We start from the raw sequence: 15,818 nt of genomic DNA on the forward strand, positions 1-15,818 counted from the left end.
AATAAGCATAATAGAGGAGGAATTTAGATGGTAATGAAAAGAATTTACAGAAGGCATTAATTAACCGTGGTTATCGTGATTAAGGGCTGATAATCTTATCGATTCTCTGATCTAATCGAGCTTCTTGAGGCGAGAATTCGACAGCACCTCCCTCCTTGCTTCTCCTTCAAAAGGTGTGTGTACCGACAGCACCTTCTCAGTCTGTGTGTAGGTGTGTGTGTGTGTGAGCATATGTGTGTGTGTGAGAGAGAGAGTAGGCCTTTAAATAGGCTCCTACAGGCTGAAAATCGACCAACCTTGCTAAATGCATCTGAAGGAGCACTCAGTCTCTGCATTGGCAAGTCCACTTCCCCTACCGACCAAGTGTCCAGTTGGTTTAGTTAACTCGTTCTCACACTTAGTTGCAAGCTTGGAAACTTCCCAAAGACTCCCACAAGGCAAGAGGGCACCCCCTAGATGCTAAAGCTGGTCTTGAGTGGCTTGGAACCTGTTCACACACAGTCCCAGGCCCCCAGTGCCTCCTCGGATAATTTTATGAAAAATTGGTTTTAGGCTAAAGCGAGTCATACGAGTCAGATTTTGATGCCGTAAATTGCTATACGGAGCTCTAACTAAGACGTACTGGACCGAGTACCTTCCATATTTGGCAGCCCCCGGGGTCCGAAATTGCATTTTTTCAAATTCGTGGTACGGGTGCAGTTTTTCGAAACGATCAAAACTGGACGGGTCGGGTGACCAAAAACTTACTATTTTTGGATTTTTTTAACAAAAATTATTTTAATTCACATTTCGAAGCTTTGAAACATTCTAAACATCATGGCACTGACAGAATTTGGAAAACTGCTAAAAATAGTAACTTATTCTATTATTTTCATTTCAAGGTAGAATGGTGTTCTTTTTTATCGGGGTCAGAGACCTTACAACCTCCCCAACGTGAAAAATTTGAGATGTCCTCATCTCAAGAATGTGTTTGGGTAATCTTTAAAGAGTGTTGGTTCGTCCTCCCAAGTTGCATCTTCTTCAGGGTAATCCTTCCACTTTACTAGATGCTCCGTGATAGTTCTGTTGCGTAACTTCCTTTCCCTTGTTTCTAGTACGTAGTCAGGTTGGAACTCGAGTACTCCTTGTGCTGGCATGACTATCTGATCTGAGTCCAAGAATTGATCAGGATTAGGGATATAGGGTTTGAGTAAGCTGACGTGAAATACATCATGAACCTTCAAGTTTGCAGGTAACTTTAGCTTGTAGGCTTGGTCACTCACAACCTTAACGATCTCGAATGGTCCACAATACCTTGGGCTAAGCTTCTTATATCTGCCTAGTGATAAGTTACTTTTCTTTGGTCAGAATCGCAGAAAAACCTTATCCCCTTCTTTGAAAGTTCTTTCTGAACGGTTCTTATCTGCATAGTGCTTCTGTCTATCCTGAGCTGCCTAAATGTCCTGGCGAATAGCTCTAGTTTGTGCTTCCATATCTTCTAACATCTTCCTAGATGCTTCTACCCTGATGGTTGGATCTGAGAAGTTCAGTGGTGCTAAACAGTCCTGTCCATAAAGAGATTTGAAAGGTGACATTCCAATGCTTCTGTGTTCGGAAGAGTTGTAAGCATACTCCACCAAAGGTAGATATTGTAACCACTTCTTTGGTTCTTGCGAACAATAGGCTCTGAGAATGTCCTCGACGACTTGATTAACTCTTTCAGTTTGCCCATATGTCTGGGGATGATACGTTGTACTGAAAGCTAGATGTGACCCAATAGATTGGAAAAGAGAAGTCCAGAATTTTAATGTAAACTTGGAATCTCTATCACTGACGATACGCTTGGGTAGACCATGTAGCCTAAAAATCTCCTTGATAAATACCCGACTAATATTTGAAGCAGTAAAGGTTGTCTTTACGGGTATTAGATGAGCCACTTTTGTGAGCATATCAACAACCACGAAAACAGAATCATAACTTCCTGTAGAAGGTAATCCTGTAACAAAATCCATACTAATGCATTCCCATTTCATCTGGGGTATGTCAAGAGGTTGAAGTTTCCCTGGTAACTTGATTCTTTCGTCCTTTATCCGTTGACAAGAAAGACATTGCCTCACATAGCGAAGTATGTCTCCTTTCATTCCAGACCAAAAATAACTCCTCCTGATAGCATGAAGAGTCTTAGCATAGCCTGGATGTCCGGATGTAGGGCTATCGTGTGCTTCATACAAAATGGACTTCTTTAAAGCTGGATCTCCGGTTACACATAGTCTATGTCTATAGTAAAGACATCCTCCCATAAGAGAGTAATCTTTAGCTTCAGGCATCTTATTTTTCTGGACTAGAGATACTATACGATGGTATTCTGGATCTACTAAATATGCTTCTTTGATTCTATCCCAGATAGGGTTATTTGGAATAGAGATAGCTCCAAGAAAGGATTTTCGGCTAAGACCATCTGCAACTGCATTTTCCTTCCCTGGTCTATACTTTATGTCAAGGTCATATTCTTGTAATAGCTCTATCCATTGTCGTTGTCGCATATTGAGAATAGGTTGAGTAAAAATCCATTTTAAGCTCTTGTGGTCTGTAACCAGCTGAAACTTGCGCCCAAGAAGATAATATCTCCATAACTTCAACGCATGAATAGCTGCTAAAAGTTCCAAATCATGAGTAGGATAATTCTTCTCATGATCTCTCAGCTTTCGCAAAGTATACGCCACTGCTCTTCCTTCTTGAGTAAGAACTCCGCCTAGAGAAAATTTGCTAGCGTCGATCGCTACTTCAAATTCCTTGCTGAAATCTGGAAGCTTTAAAATAGGAGCCGAGACCAAGAACTCTTTTAGTTTAGCAAATCTAGACTCATGCTCGGTCTTCCATTCGATCCTCATTCCTTTCTTCAGGAGTTTCGTCAAAGGTGCAGCAATATGTGCATAGTCCTTGATAAAAATCCTGTACCATCCCGTTATTCAAAGAAATCCTCTTACTTCGCTGACAGTGGATGGTTGAGGCCAATCAACGATATCCTTGACTTTGTCTGGGTCCACTGAAATCCCTTCAGTTGATATGACAAATCCAAGATAGTTGACCGTTGGTGAGAAAAAAGTGCACTTGCTCTCTTTAGCGTAAAGTTGGTGCTCCCGAAGAAGATCAAGTACTTTGCGAACATGTCCTTCGTGATCTGCCTCGTTCTTAGAATAGATCAGAATGTCATCAAAGAAAATGAAGACAAAATCTTCCAGGTAAGGTTTGAAAATATCCTGCATAAGTCGATTGAAGCTTGCAGAATCATTTGTTAGACCAAAAGACATTACTGTGAACTCGTAGTGCCCGTACCTAGTGTTGAAAGCTGTCTTTGGAATATCTGATTCTTTGATTCTAATTTGGTAATATCCTGACCTTAGATCAATCTTTGTAAACATTTTGGCGCCGTGAAGCCTGTCCAAGAGTTCGTCAACCCTTGGAATTGGATACTTGTTCTTGACAGCTACCTGGTTTAGTCCTCGGTAATCTATGCATCGCCTTAAGGTTCCATCCTTCTTCTTCTTAAAAATAACTGGAGCACCCCAAGGAGAAGTACTGGGTCGAATGAATCCTTGCTCAATGAGTTGTCTAAGTTGTTCCTTGAGTTCGATGGCCTCTGGAAGTGACATCTTATAAGGTCTTTTTGAGATAGATTCACATCCAAGGATAGTTTCAATCTCATGATCTACCTCTCTATGTGGCGGAAGATTCGTAAGGTCTTCAGGGAATACATCGATCGTCATACTCTCTCAACCAGTTTGGTCGAAGTGAGGTATCTGATTGGTCCACGTTGTTGAGATTAACCGCATAAATTTGTTGACCCTTCCTTAGTCCCTTCAAAAGTCTGCTGGCCTTAACTAGAGTAGCCCTAGGTCTCCCATTTTCCCCCTCGATTAAGGCTTCATTACCCAAGTTATCTGTAAAGGTAAAATTCCCTTGTGCACAATGTATGTGGGCCCTATTTTTCTTTAGCCAGTCCATCCCTAGTATCCCATCAAAGAATCCTAAGGGTAGGGTTCGAAATTGGGCAGAAGTTGGGTGTCCCCCTAAATCAAAATCGATTTTTCTTGCAGAATGTTGAGATACTACTTCCTTGCCATTTGCTAACTCTACAACTAGCTTGCTTGTTGGATACTTATCTAGCTTTAGCTTCCTCATGCATCGGGGTGAAAGAAATGAAAGAGTACTATCACAATCTATAAGGAAGTTAACTTGTTCACCTCTGAGAGATCTTGGAGTATGAATGACTGTGTATTGCTTGCAACCATTGGGATTGTCAATTGCAGCATGTAGGGTTTCTCTCTCCACTGTTTCATCACCCACAGTTGGTTGTACCACTGCGGCATTTACTCTGGCGGTAGCTCCACGCCGTCGCCCTCTGTTCATCCTTCCTCATCCTCCTCTTCCATTAGCTTGGCCATGCCCATGGGTATTCAAGGGTATGGAATTGGCATTGGTTGCCTGAATGTTCCTAGGGAAATTGGATCTGTAATGTCCATACTCGCCGCAACTATAACATCGAACATCTAGGAACTCCATGGTTGTGGTGGTAGCCACAATAGGACGCTGGTCATATGCTTGGTTGGCTGGTCTGTTATTCCAAGCACTTGTCCTTGCCCTTTTTGCCCAATGATTCCTCCTGTTCTGATTAACCTTTTGTACTTCAAGAGCTAGAGATTTGGCCCTCAACAAGGCATCCTGTAGTGTTGTTGGCCTGAGAGCTTCCAACCGAGTATTCAAGGGATCGATTAGTCCTTGGCAGAACCTCGCCACCTGTTGTTCCAAGGTCATCTTAGGAGCATATCTCCGAATAGTGACAAACTTTGCATAATATTCTTCGACAGATGAATTCAGCTGCCGAAGTGAAAAGAATTCATTCATCCTCAAGGTTCTATAGGCAGGTGGTAAATAACGTCCCATTATTGCAGCTTTGATGTCTTCCCATGATTGGGAAGATCCCTTAATATCCATGTCTCTGCAATGTTGCTTCCACCATATCTTGGCATCGCTAGTCAAGCGGAACATCGCAAGCATGGTTTGATTTACGGGTTGGGTCCCCGCAGCTTCAAAGTAGTCGTCCATGGCTTCCATCCACACTTCCGCATCTCTCTCCATATTTGCCCCCTTGCCCTTAAAATATCGGAGGTTGGGATTGCTTAAGGAGGAGCTTCTTCTCTTGCGCTGCCGAGTACAGAGCAACAGGCGGTGCCTATAGAGGTTATACGAGATTCTTGATACCATTACTTGGATTTCAAAATAGACACGAGACTTTAAACAAAATTCAAGATACCACTTTATCAAGAGACAGAGATTCAGAGACAAAAAGTACTTAATTGATAAAAATTTATTACAACTGAAACCCCTCAAGGTTTAGGATAACTAATGATCAGCTTATTACATGGCTTTATGGATTGCATATAACATACGCCTAGGAGATGGTATTCACATGATGCACTACTTTGTTCGTGAAATAGTTCCTGTACTCATTCTTGAGTGGATAATAAACTAAGATATCAAACCGGAATTCCTCTTTTGGTACTTCAAAGGTTTTGACTCTATTTGCTGGGATCACATTGGTGACCTTCTCCAAGAGCCAATCATTGAGGGTTTGATTGGTGTCGTCTAAGACAGTCTGGTCCAATCGTGTAGGCACCAAGTAGAATATCTCTACTACCCTCAACTCTTCTCCCCAACGTATCTTCTTCAAATCGGTAGTCAGGCATCCTAGCTTCTGAGCGTTGATGTAGTAAACCACTCTTGGAAATGTCCAATCAAGTTCCCATCCTTTATTAATGCGAGTGGAGTGTGGCGTGTAACATTTAATGGCCTAAAATCTTATGTGTAGCGGAAATTAGCATGAATATAGTGGGCATTTCATTAGAATAGATTCCTAATGAGAATTACAAGAGTGCTTGGGTGGAGAGAGCAACAAAAAGCATAACACCTAGTTAGATAGCATCGACAATACTTTCAAAAGAGAGAGCAATTAAGCTATTGACAACAGTTGAGGACCGGATTTGCATGGAGCCGGTCCCCCCTCCAAAAGGCTTTGTATTATGGTTTCTCCCATCAAGAGAGACATTGTACAATACAATTCTTTGTGTTCCTTCAAGACTAGCTAGTGCAATGAAGATGGAAGCTTCATACACCAAGCAAAACACTTAATCAAACACAACTTGAATTATCCCCGTTCTCAGACCCAAGACCTCACACACCTTCGAAGATGGTGAGAGCTAGCAGGGTATGAGAGTAGATTGAGAAGAAAAAGAAGTATCTTACGAGAAAGATGTACATCTCCTCACATAATCACTCATATTAGCATAGCTTAGCTTAGTAATTAGCTTGGTAGAGAAGATGAGCATGCATTGAAGCTTGGCTCTTGGTTGGATTTGCATCCATATGCCAAGAGAGTGTTGATGTAGGCTTCTATCTCACAAGCTTGGAGTAGGTGATGAGCTCTCCATTAAAGCTTGGGAGGAGATAGAGTATTCTTCCTTCACACATGGTCAAGTGTGAGTGTGTGTGTGTCAATGCCAAGCAAAAATCAGCCCCCCCTCTCTCTTGGGCGAGCCCTAGCTGCTAATTAGGTCTGGCTTTTGCCTCATTGGACCTCCCCAGGTCAAGCCAATAGGAATTAAGCAGCATAAGTGATAGCCTTCTGACATGTGTCCCCCTTTCCCCTTTTGTGAGAGCTTTAGGTAATTAAATAATTAAACTAAACTCTCATTGGACCCCTTTGCCTCCTGGCCAATAGGAATCAGGCAAGCCATGGGGCTCCTGAATGCTCATTGGACCCCTTGGGAGACTGCCCAATAGTCTTCTAGGAGACTTAATTCTCATTGGTTTCTTTTATTAAATGTTTTTAAATTAATTAAACTAGATTTACTCTAGCTTAATTCTCATTGGTCCACTTCAAGGGTCTTCCAATAGGAATTGGGCACACCTTGTGGGCATCTGGCCTAGGGAGCTGACATGTGTCCCTCATTCCCTTTGTGTAAAGGGAGCTTGTGTGTGTGTGTGTGGCTTTCTCTCTCATCCCCTAGCTTTGGGGCTCGCCCCCTCCCATGTAGGGATGTGCAAAGACTTTTTAGGGCACACACTAAGCATCCAATTTTCCCTAGGGTTGACCTTTGGACACAACCTTTGAATTTTGGAACCTTAGCATTTTGGAAGTCTTAATGGGCTGAACCTTAGGGTCTTTTTGGCCCATTGTTTCACATGGCTCTTTTGCAGATGGCCCCCCCTTTGGATCCCTATTTTCCCTCCTTTGGATCCCTACTGTGGCCGGTCTGCTAGCTTAACCAATATTCTAGCTTTTTCTCCCTTGGCACTTCCCCACATTAAATGATCAGTTTAATATGAGAAAATCATTTAGGAGAATTAGATATTGATTATTATGACATTACCTCTCTCTTGAAATCATAGTCGTCCTCGACTATGGTGTAGAGAAGATAAAGCATATGCATGAGTCCTTTTCTTTAGCGGGTAGAGGATCCCTATGTTACCCTACGACATCATTCCATAATGGATGACTAGTCCATTTGGCGCTTGAGAGCCTGAGGCTGCCGCAAGCATGTCTGCACATTAGTCCTATCAGTCTTCCATAGTAGAGTGACAAGCTCTACTTGGTGTTCGGGAGACGTCGTCTCCGCAAACTTGATCTAAGCATGCATACTACTTCATTTTTGTGCACAAATAAAGAAAAAGAGAGTCTTATAAGACAAAAATTTTTGTTCATTTTTAACATTTTGTACATTTGCTTACTCTTGGGAAGCATTGTAAGCATTGACAAGGTTTAGGTTATCCTTTAATTGTATGCCTTGCATCCATATAGCATCTTCAAAAGGATAATTCTTAAACTTAATAAGATATCGTCGGATAGTCTTACCGCCTCTTAATACCTTGTCTTCATGTCGGAGAATGGACTCGGGTTGCAGCATCTCCTCGTGGTCCTCGATCTCCGGTGGATCTTCAATAGTTGGTTCTTGAGGTGGTTCTCCTTTGTAAGGCTTTAATAGGCTCACATGAAAAGCATTGTGTATGAGCCAATGATTGGGCAACTTAAGTTGATAGGCCATCTCATTGATTGGCCTAAGAATCTGGAAGGGACCATAATACCTTTTTGCTAGTTTAGCATAGTACTTTTGGTGGCCCGTAGGATTCTTGCCCGTCGTGTGCCTTAATCGAGCCTTGGGAAACTTTAACAAGACCCAATCGTTTTCTTTAAAGGCTTGGGCTCTTCTGTGCTTGTCAGCAGCAGCCTTTTGCCTTTGCTGTGAGATAGAGATAGCATCCTTAATCTTTTGGAAAGATTCTTGTAGGTCTCGGCTATACTCATCTGCAGCGAAGATCTTCCCATGTACCTTAAGTAGCAAGGGACTTTTTGATCTTCCCTCAATTACCTCGAAAGGTGCTTTTCCTGTGGAAGTATGTACAGTGTTATTGTAAGCATACTCTACTAAGGGTAAGTACTTCTCCCATTGGGATCTTTGATCTACTTCCGTTACATAGGCTTTTAGTAGATCAAGAATGGTTAGGTTAGCTATTTCACTTTGGCCATCAGTTTGTGGATGATAGGCCGAAGAGAAGTTTAGCCTTGTTCCTAAATTCTCAAAGAGACCCTTCCAGAAATTACTGGTCATTCTAGGATCTCTATCCGACACTATGGACATTGGCAAGCCATGGTACTTGAAAATTTGTGAAATGAAGAGGGTTGCCATTTGATGGGCTTTGATAGTCTTTTTGACAGGTATAAAATGAGCTTGTTTACTGAACCTGTCTACTATCGTCCATATTCCCGTATTCCCATGGATAGACTTAGGCAATCCAAAGATAAAATCCATGGATATGCTCTCCCACGGTGAATTAGGGATTGGCAAGGGTTGAAGCAATCCAAGTTGCTTCCCTCTATCAAATTTTGTCTTTTGACATACCACACATTTGGAAACATACTCGTGTATGTTCACTTTCATGGTAGGCCAATAGAAATATGTTTCAATTCCCTTTAGGGTAGACTGAATCCCTCTATGCCCCGCATATGGGGGAGCATGAGATTCATACATTACTTTCTCACGTAGTGAGTTAGTAACGCATAGTCTATTGCCATAGAGAAGATAACCATCTTGTAAAGTAAATGGTTCTTCTTTCTTCCCTAATGCAAGGGCTGAAATCACATCTCTAAAATCGGGATCAATAGCATACTCATCTATCATTGAAGATAGATCATTGTGAGTTGCTATGGAAACCGCATTCACTCTCGGTCGTCTTGAGAGTGCATCGGCTACTTGATTATGCTTGCCAGCAATGTGAGCAATATGAAAATGAAATTGCGAAAGGAAATTTTCCCACCTCATTTGTTTGTCGGAAAGCTTGGTCTGCGTCATGAAGTACTTAAGACTTTGGTGATCCGTTCGCAGAATGAAAGGAGTCCCCAATAAATAGTGCTTCCATGAGTCTAAGGCATGTAGAACTGCAAGGAGTTCTTTTTCGTATATGCCTAGAGCTTGCTCAACAGGGTCGAGCCTTCGACTCTCATAGCCTATGGCGTGCCCTTCTTGGAGCAGAACAGCCCCAAGGCAATCACCACAAGCATCACATTGGACCTCAAATGGTTTTGAGAGATCCGGTAGTGTAAGCACAGGTTGAGAGATAAGCTTTTCTTTAAGCTTTTCGAAAGCATTGTTCTCTTTAGCAGACCACGTATACCTAACATTTTTCTTTGTTAGGTCATGTAATGGTCCCGCAATTTGTGAGAACTTTTCTATGAAGCGTCTATAGTATGCACACATACCTATAAAGCTTCTTAGTTCATGAAGATTCCTTGGTTTAGGCCATCCTTTTATTACCTCTAACTTGGATGGATCCATTTGGATTCCATCTTGAGAGATAATGTGACCTAAATATTGAATCTCTTGCAAGAAAAATTCACTTTTCTTTCGATTAACATAAAGTTTATTCTCTCTTAAAACTTGAAATATTACCTGGAGGTGTTGCTTGTGTTCCTCCAATGAATTAGAGTAGATGATAATATCATCAAAGAACACTCCAGTGAAGGTTCGATGAGGCCTGAACAGCTTCTCCATCAAGCGGTTAAATGTGGCTGGTGCATTAGTCAAGCCAAAAGGCATGACAATGTATTCGTAAAGACCAAATGTAGTACGAAATGCGGTCTTTACAATGTCTTGATGAACTATCCTTATTTGATGATAGCCACTTTTTAGGTCAATCCTACTGAAGTAGGTCGATCCTTGTAGCTTATCAAATAGGTCTTCTACCCGTGGAACGGGAAACCTATTCTTGATAGTGATCCTATTTAGTGCTCTATAGTCGACACACATACGATATGTGCCGTCTTTCTTTTGCACTAATAGCACAGGTGAGCAAAATGGAGATGAGCTAGGCCTAACCATGCCCTTCTCAACTAACTCATGCACTCGCCGCATAATCTCCTCTTGTTGAGCTTGAGAAACTCTATAAGGAGGTTTGTTAGGCGGTGAACTTCCTGGAAGAAGTTCAATTGCATGGTCGTCATTACCTCGTTTAGGAGGTAGCTCACAAGGGATGTCGTCAATAAAGACATCTTGAAACCCCTTGAGAAAATTGGATAACTCTAATTCCTTTTGGTTGCTTTTATTTTCTTTTGCTAAAGCATTAGGTTCATTTTTGGAATCTTTAACAAAAATCATGTACACGGAAATAGAGCTCTTTATTGACTTGTTGAAAGCTGGTGTATGCACAATGGGGATGGTGTTACCCATCTCCTTAGCATCTATATACATGTCCTTTTCCCTGAACTTAAAGGAGATTCTCCTTTCAGGAAATTTAACATGGGCAGCCAGGCGGTCAAACCATGGTGCCCCTAGGATTACATCCTCATGCTTGAGAGGAGAGATAAAAAAGTCCTCTTTGTCCACATAGCCTTGGACATGAAGCCTCAATTTCCCGATTAAGGGAGTGACTGAAGCTTCTTGCCCCTTGAAGGCACTGTCTGCGGGTAGGATATCTCCCATCTCGTAGGATTGTATGCCTAGCTTGGTGGCTAACTCCATAGATATGAAATTGTGAGTAGAACCAGGGTCAAAGAGAATAAAAGCATCATGTTCTCTTACCTTTCCCCAAGCATGGCATAGAGGAGATCCTTTGTGGTGAGTTTGGTGAATCTCCTCCTCTTGGATTTCAACCAAAGAAGCTCTAGGAGGATCTTGGCGGTTGTTCTTTTGGGGACAAGCGCGGTACGCATGCCCTTGTTCGCCGCACTTGAAACACCGGTTATCTTTACGATAACGCTCAAGCTCTTCAGGAGAGAGTTTATTCTTTCCTTTGTAAACTCCCTTCTCTTTAGCTTTGTTGGAAGTGCCCTTAGGAGACTTTTGGACATTGTCCTTCCCCTTAGGCTCATTGGAACCCTTGTTTTCCGGGGGCTTATTATTTCTTTTACCCCCCGTTTGGAAATTGATTCGCGAGGCCACCATAGTATGGTGTATTACCGCCGATATGGTACGTGGCCTTTGGGAGTTGACATACTCCGCCATTTCTTCGGTTAAGCCGCACAAAATTGTTGCTTTTGCTCTCCAAAATCCAACTTTTTGAAGACAGTGGCTTTGAGTTGTAGGTCCCAAAACTTGTCTACATATTTGTGGATGGATTCATTGGGAGAGAGCTTTAAGCTTCGCCATTCGGTGAGTACTTTATCTTTGGCATCGGTGGCCAAAAACTGCTTCATAATGGAAGCTCTTAAAGCCTTCCATGTTCGTGGAGCTTCACCGTTGGCTCGTAGGCTAGACCACCATTGTCTGGCGGACTTTTGAAAGTGCATAGCTACATGGCGTAGCTTAGAGGACTCCGTGAAGCCCTCATCTCCAAACGCCGCATCGAATTGCTGGATAAAGGCCAAAACTTTGTCTGTAGCACCGAAGGTGCCATCATAGGTAAGGAAAGAGATGCTCTTCCCTCCCTCTTTGAATTTCTTCAGCTTGGACGACCTCTTCCATGCGGCATAGGATTTCCTATGGCCTCTTCTTTTTGATGGTTCAAAAGTTGCACCATCACTTTCTTCAGAAGATGAAGAATTTGAAGAAGGTGGAGAAGAGGGTGACCTCTTTCTCGCCTTTTTCTTGTCTTGATCTTTTTCGTCTTCACGATAGCTTTCATAAGAGGAAGAGGATGAAGAAGATGGAGAAGAGGGTGTCCTCTTTCTCGCCTTTTCCTTCTCTTGCTTTTTATCATCCCTCTTTGAATTATGGCGTGGAGAAGAGTGTGATGGTCTTCTCCGCTTTGGTGGTGATGGAGAGCGTTTAGCCTGCCGTCTTCGTGGAGCCATCTCCGCCGAGGTGGCGGGAGACTCGCTTCTTTCTCGTTCCTTCCGTGGAGGCTCTTGAGTTCTCCTTTGGGAAGGAGATGCATCATCAAGAAGTAAGTTCTTGAGCCCTTCATATGGATTCTCTTCTTCTTCCCGAATCGGAGAGAGACCTCTTTTGGTAGTCTCACAAGGAGGCTTCCTAGGTGTTCTCTCGTCATGGTGATGAGCTTGGAGAATCCCGTGAGCACGGAGCTGCCGTTGCACTTCACTTTGGAGAGATGGATTGCCCATGGCTTGTTGAAGCCTAGAAACAAGATAGTTAACAAGCATTGAAGCATCATTAGTAGCTTGCTCATGAGCAAAATCAAAGTTATCAACATTAATTTCACTCTCTTTACTATTGTCAGCCATTCTAACAACTTTTAGGTGTAAACTTTTTAGGTGTACTTTGGCACTTCAAGCCCTAGTTGCTACTCCTCTTTACCCCTTTAGAAAAAGCACTCAAGCTACTGTACCCGCGGCTCGAATACCATTAATTGCAAGGAATAGAAGAGAGGGTCTTTCGACACCAAAACAGCACCGGCTCCTGTCAAGCTTCTAATAGCTCAATAGTGGTTAAGCCGTAGGCAAGCCCCGTAGGACTCCACTATTAAGACCATAGCTCTCGACGGTGATGCCCCGTTAACTGCACAAAGGCAGGCGCACTGCAAGGCTGAAAAATCCCTATTCTACTTACTCACAGGCAATTAATAATACCAACCATTTGTAGCTAGCTTGAGGAGCTCCCTTCTTGAGCAAGAAAAGAGAAACCTTGAGCTCTGATACCAATGTAACATTTAATGGCCTAAAATCTTATGTGTAGCGGAAATTAGCATGAATATAGTGGGCATTTCATTAGAATAGATTCCTAATGAGAATTACAAGAGTGCTTGGGTGGAGAGAGCAACAAAAAGCATAACACCTAGTTAGATAGCATCGACAATACTTTCAAAAGAGAGAGCAATTAAGCTATTGACAACAGTTGAGGACCGGATTTGCATGGAGCCGGTCCCCCCTCCAAAAGGCTTTGTATTATGGTTTCTCCCATCAAGAGAGACATTGTACAATACAATTCTTTGTGTTCCTTCAAGACTAGCTAGTGCAATGAAGATGGAAGCTTCATACACCAAGCAAAACACTTAATCAAACACAACTTGAATTATCCCCGTTCTCAGACCCAAGACCTCACACACCTTCGAAGATGGTGAGAGCTAGCAGGGTATGAGAGTAGATTGAGAAGAAAAAGAAGTATCTTACGAGAAAGATGTACATCTCCTCACATAATCACTCATATTAGCATAGCTTAGCTTAGTAATTAGCTTGGTAGAGAAGATGAGCATGCATTGAAGCTTGGCTCTTGGTTGGATTTGCATCCATATGCCAAGAGAGTGTTGATGTAGGCTTCTATCTCACAAGCTTGGAGTAGGTGATGAGCTCTCCATTAAAGCTTGGGAGGAGATAGAGTATTCTTACTTCACACATGGTCAAGTGTGAGTGTGTGTGTGTCAATGCCAAGCAAAAATCAGCCCCCCCTCTCTCTTGGGCGAGCCCTAGCTGCTAATTAGGTCTGGCTTTTGCCTCATTGGACCTCCCCAGGTCAAGCCAATAGGAATTAAGCAGCATAAGTGATAGCCTTCTGACATGTGTCCCCCTTTCCCCTTTTGTGAGAGCTTTAGGTAATTAAATAATTAAACTAAACTCTCATTGGACCCCTTTGCCTCCTGGCCAATAGGAATCAGGCAAGCCATGGGGCTCCTGAATGCTCATTGGACCCCTTGGGAGACTGCCCAATAGTCTTCTAGGAGACTTAATTCTCATTGGTTTCTTTTATTAAATGTTTTTAAATTAATTAAACTAGATTTACTCTAGCTTAATTCTCATTGGTCCACTTCAAGGGTCTTCCAATAGGAATTGGACACACCTTGTGGGCATCTGGCCTAGGGAGCTGACATGTGTCCCTCATTCCCTTTGTGTAAAGGGAGCCTGTGTGTGTGTGTGTGGCTTTCTCTCTCATCCCCTAGCTTTGGGGCTCGCCCCCTCCCATGTAGGGATGTGCAAAGACTTTTTAGGGCACACACTAAGCATCCAATTTTCCCTAGGGTTGACCTTTGGACACAACCTTTGAATTTTGGAACCTTAGCATTTTGGAAGTCTTAATGGGCTGAACCTTAGGGTCTTTTTGGCCCATTGTTTCACATGGCTCTTTTGCAGATGGCCCCCCCTTTGGATCCCTATTTTCCCTCCTTTGGATCCCTACTGTGGCCGGTCTGCTAGCTTAACCAATATTCTAGCTTTTTCTCCCTTGGCACTTCCCCACATTAAATGATCAGTTTAATATGAGAAAATCATTTAGGAGAATTAGATATTGATTATTATGACATGGCGTATGAGCCTTCATCAGTATCTCCATGATGTCTCGCCTGAACTGGTAAACTGGGGATCTTCGAGCTTGCTCATAAATAAGCTCAAACACTTGGAACTTACGATATTCGAGAACAGGGTCTTCCTGCAACACCAATGCAAGGAATTCGGATCAACTACCTATATAATTTCAGTTCCTTATTTAAATATTCAAACAGTACGACTTTATTTCCCAGCCTAACCTAGGTTCTGATACCAGGTGTGAGGTCCCCGCCCCGTCGTACCAACCAACGGATTGGATGGTGAACCTGGTGGCCACTAGATCTATTGCAGAAGCAAACAAAATGGTTCAGGGTTCGACTAGCGGACGATCTCTCATCACAAAGTGAGCCGAGTTCGAGCCTACTAGCAAGAAGATCTAGCTCCACCTTGCAGGGGAAGCGTACTAAAACTATCTAGCGATCCTAAGACCCACCTTCCAAGAGGAGAGAAACCCCGAGTGCCTTTTTTCCCATGTTTCAGAGGCACGTACTCTCGAGATTTCACTGCTCTAGGTGCAATGAGTATTACTAATGTCGAGGTAAGCACTATGGGGACAGAGAGTTCCCGACCAATCGGGACCACCCATCTCATAGGCATTGGCAGCCTGAGCCAAGTCCCCACTTTCCACCCCCACACTCACACTTCCTTGTGTGACCTAATTACTACCACAAAGGTTGTTCAACATAAACATTCCTTGTTTTAATTCCGAAGCACATTGTTCGTTAAGACAGCCCTTCAACCAGTATTGCAAACAACACCAAGACAGAATTCTAGTAAAAATTCTACTCAAACTTATTCATTAAAATTCCAATGTTCTAAAGGTACAACATTCCCCCTCCAGCGAGAGTTCACTCCTCCCATTGTCGCCTAGCTGCCCATACAACTAGGTATGTCCACCACATAGAAAGCACGTCATGGACACTCCCACCGCATAGAAAGCAAGACGTGGGTTCCCACCGCATAGAAAGCAAGTCGTGGGTATCCACCGCATAAAAAGCAAGTCGTGGATTCAAGAGCCCTTAACGAGGAACTCTGCCCCTTGTGATCAATAGGGGGGGTCAGAACTGATTCAACA

Source organism: Adiantum capillus-veneris, chromosome 23 (assembly GCF_014529385.1).
Source record: "Adiantum capillus-veneris isolate H3 chromosome 23, ASM1452938v2, whole genome shotgun sequence".
Lineage (NCBI taxonomy): Eukaryota > Viridiplantae > Streptophyta > Polypodiopsida > Polypodiales > Pteridaceae > Adiantum > Adiantum capillus-veneris.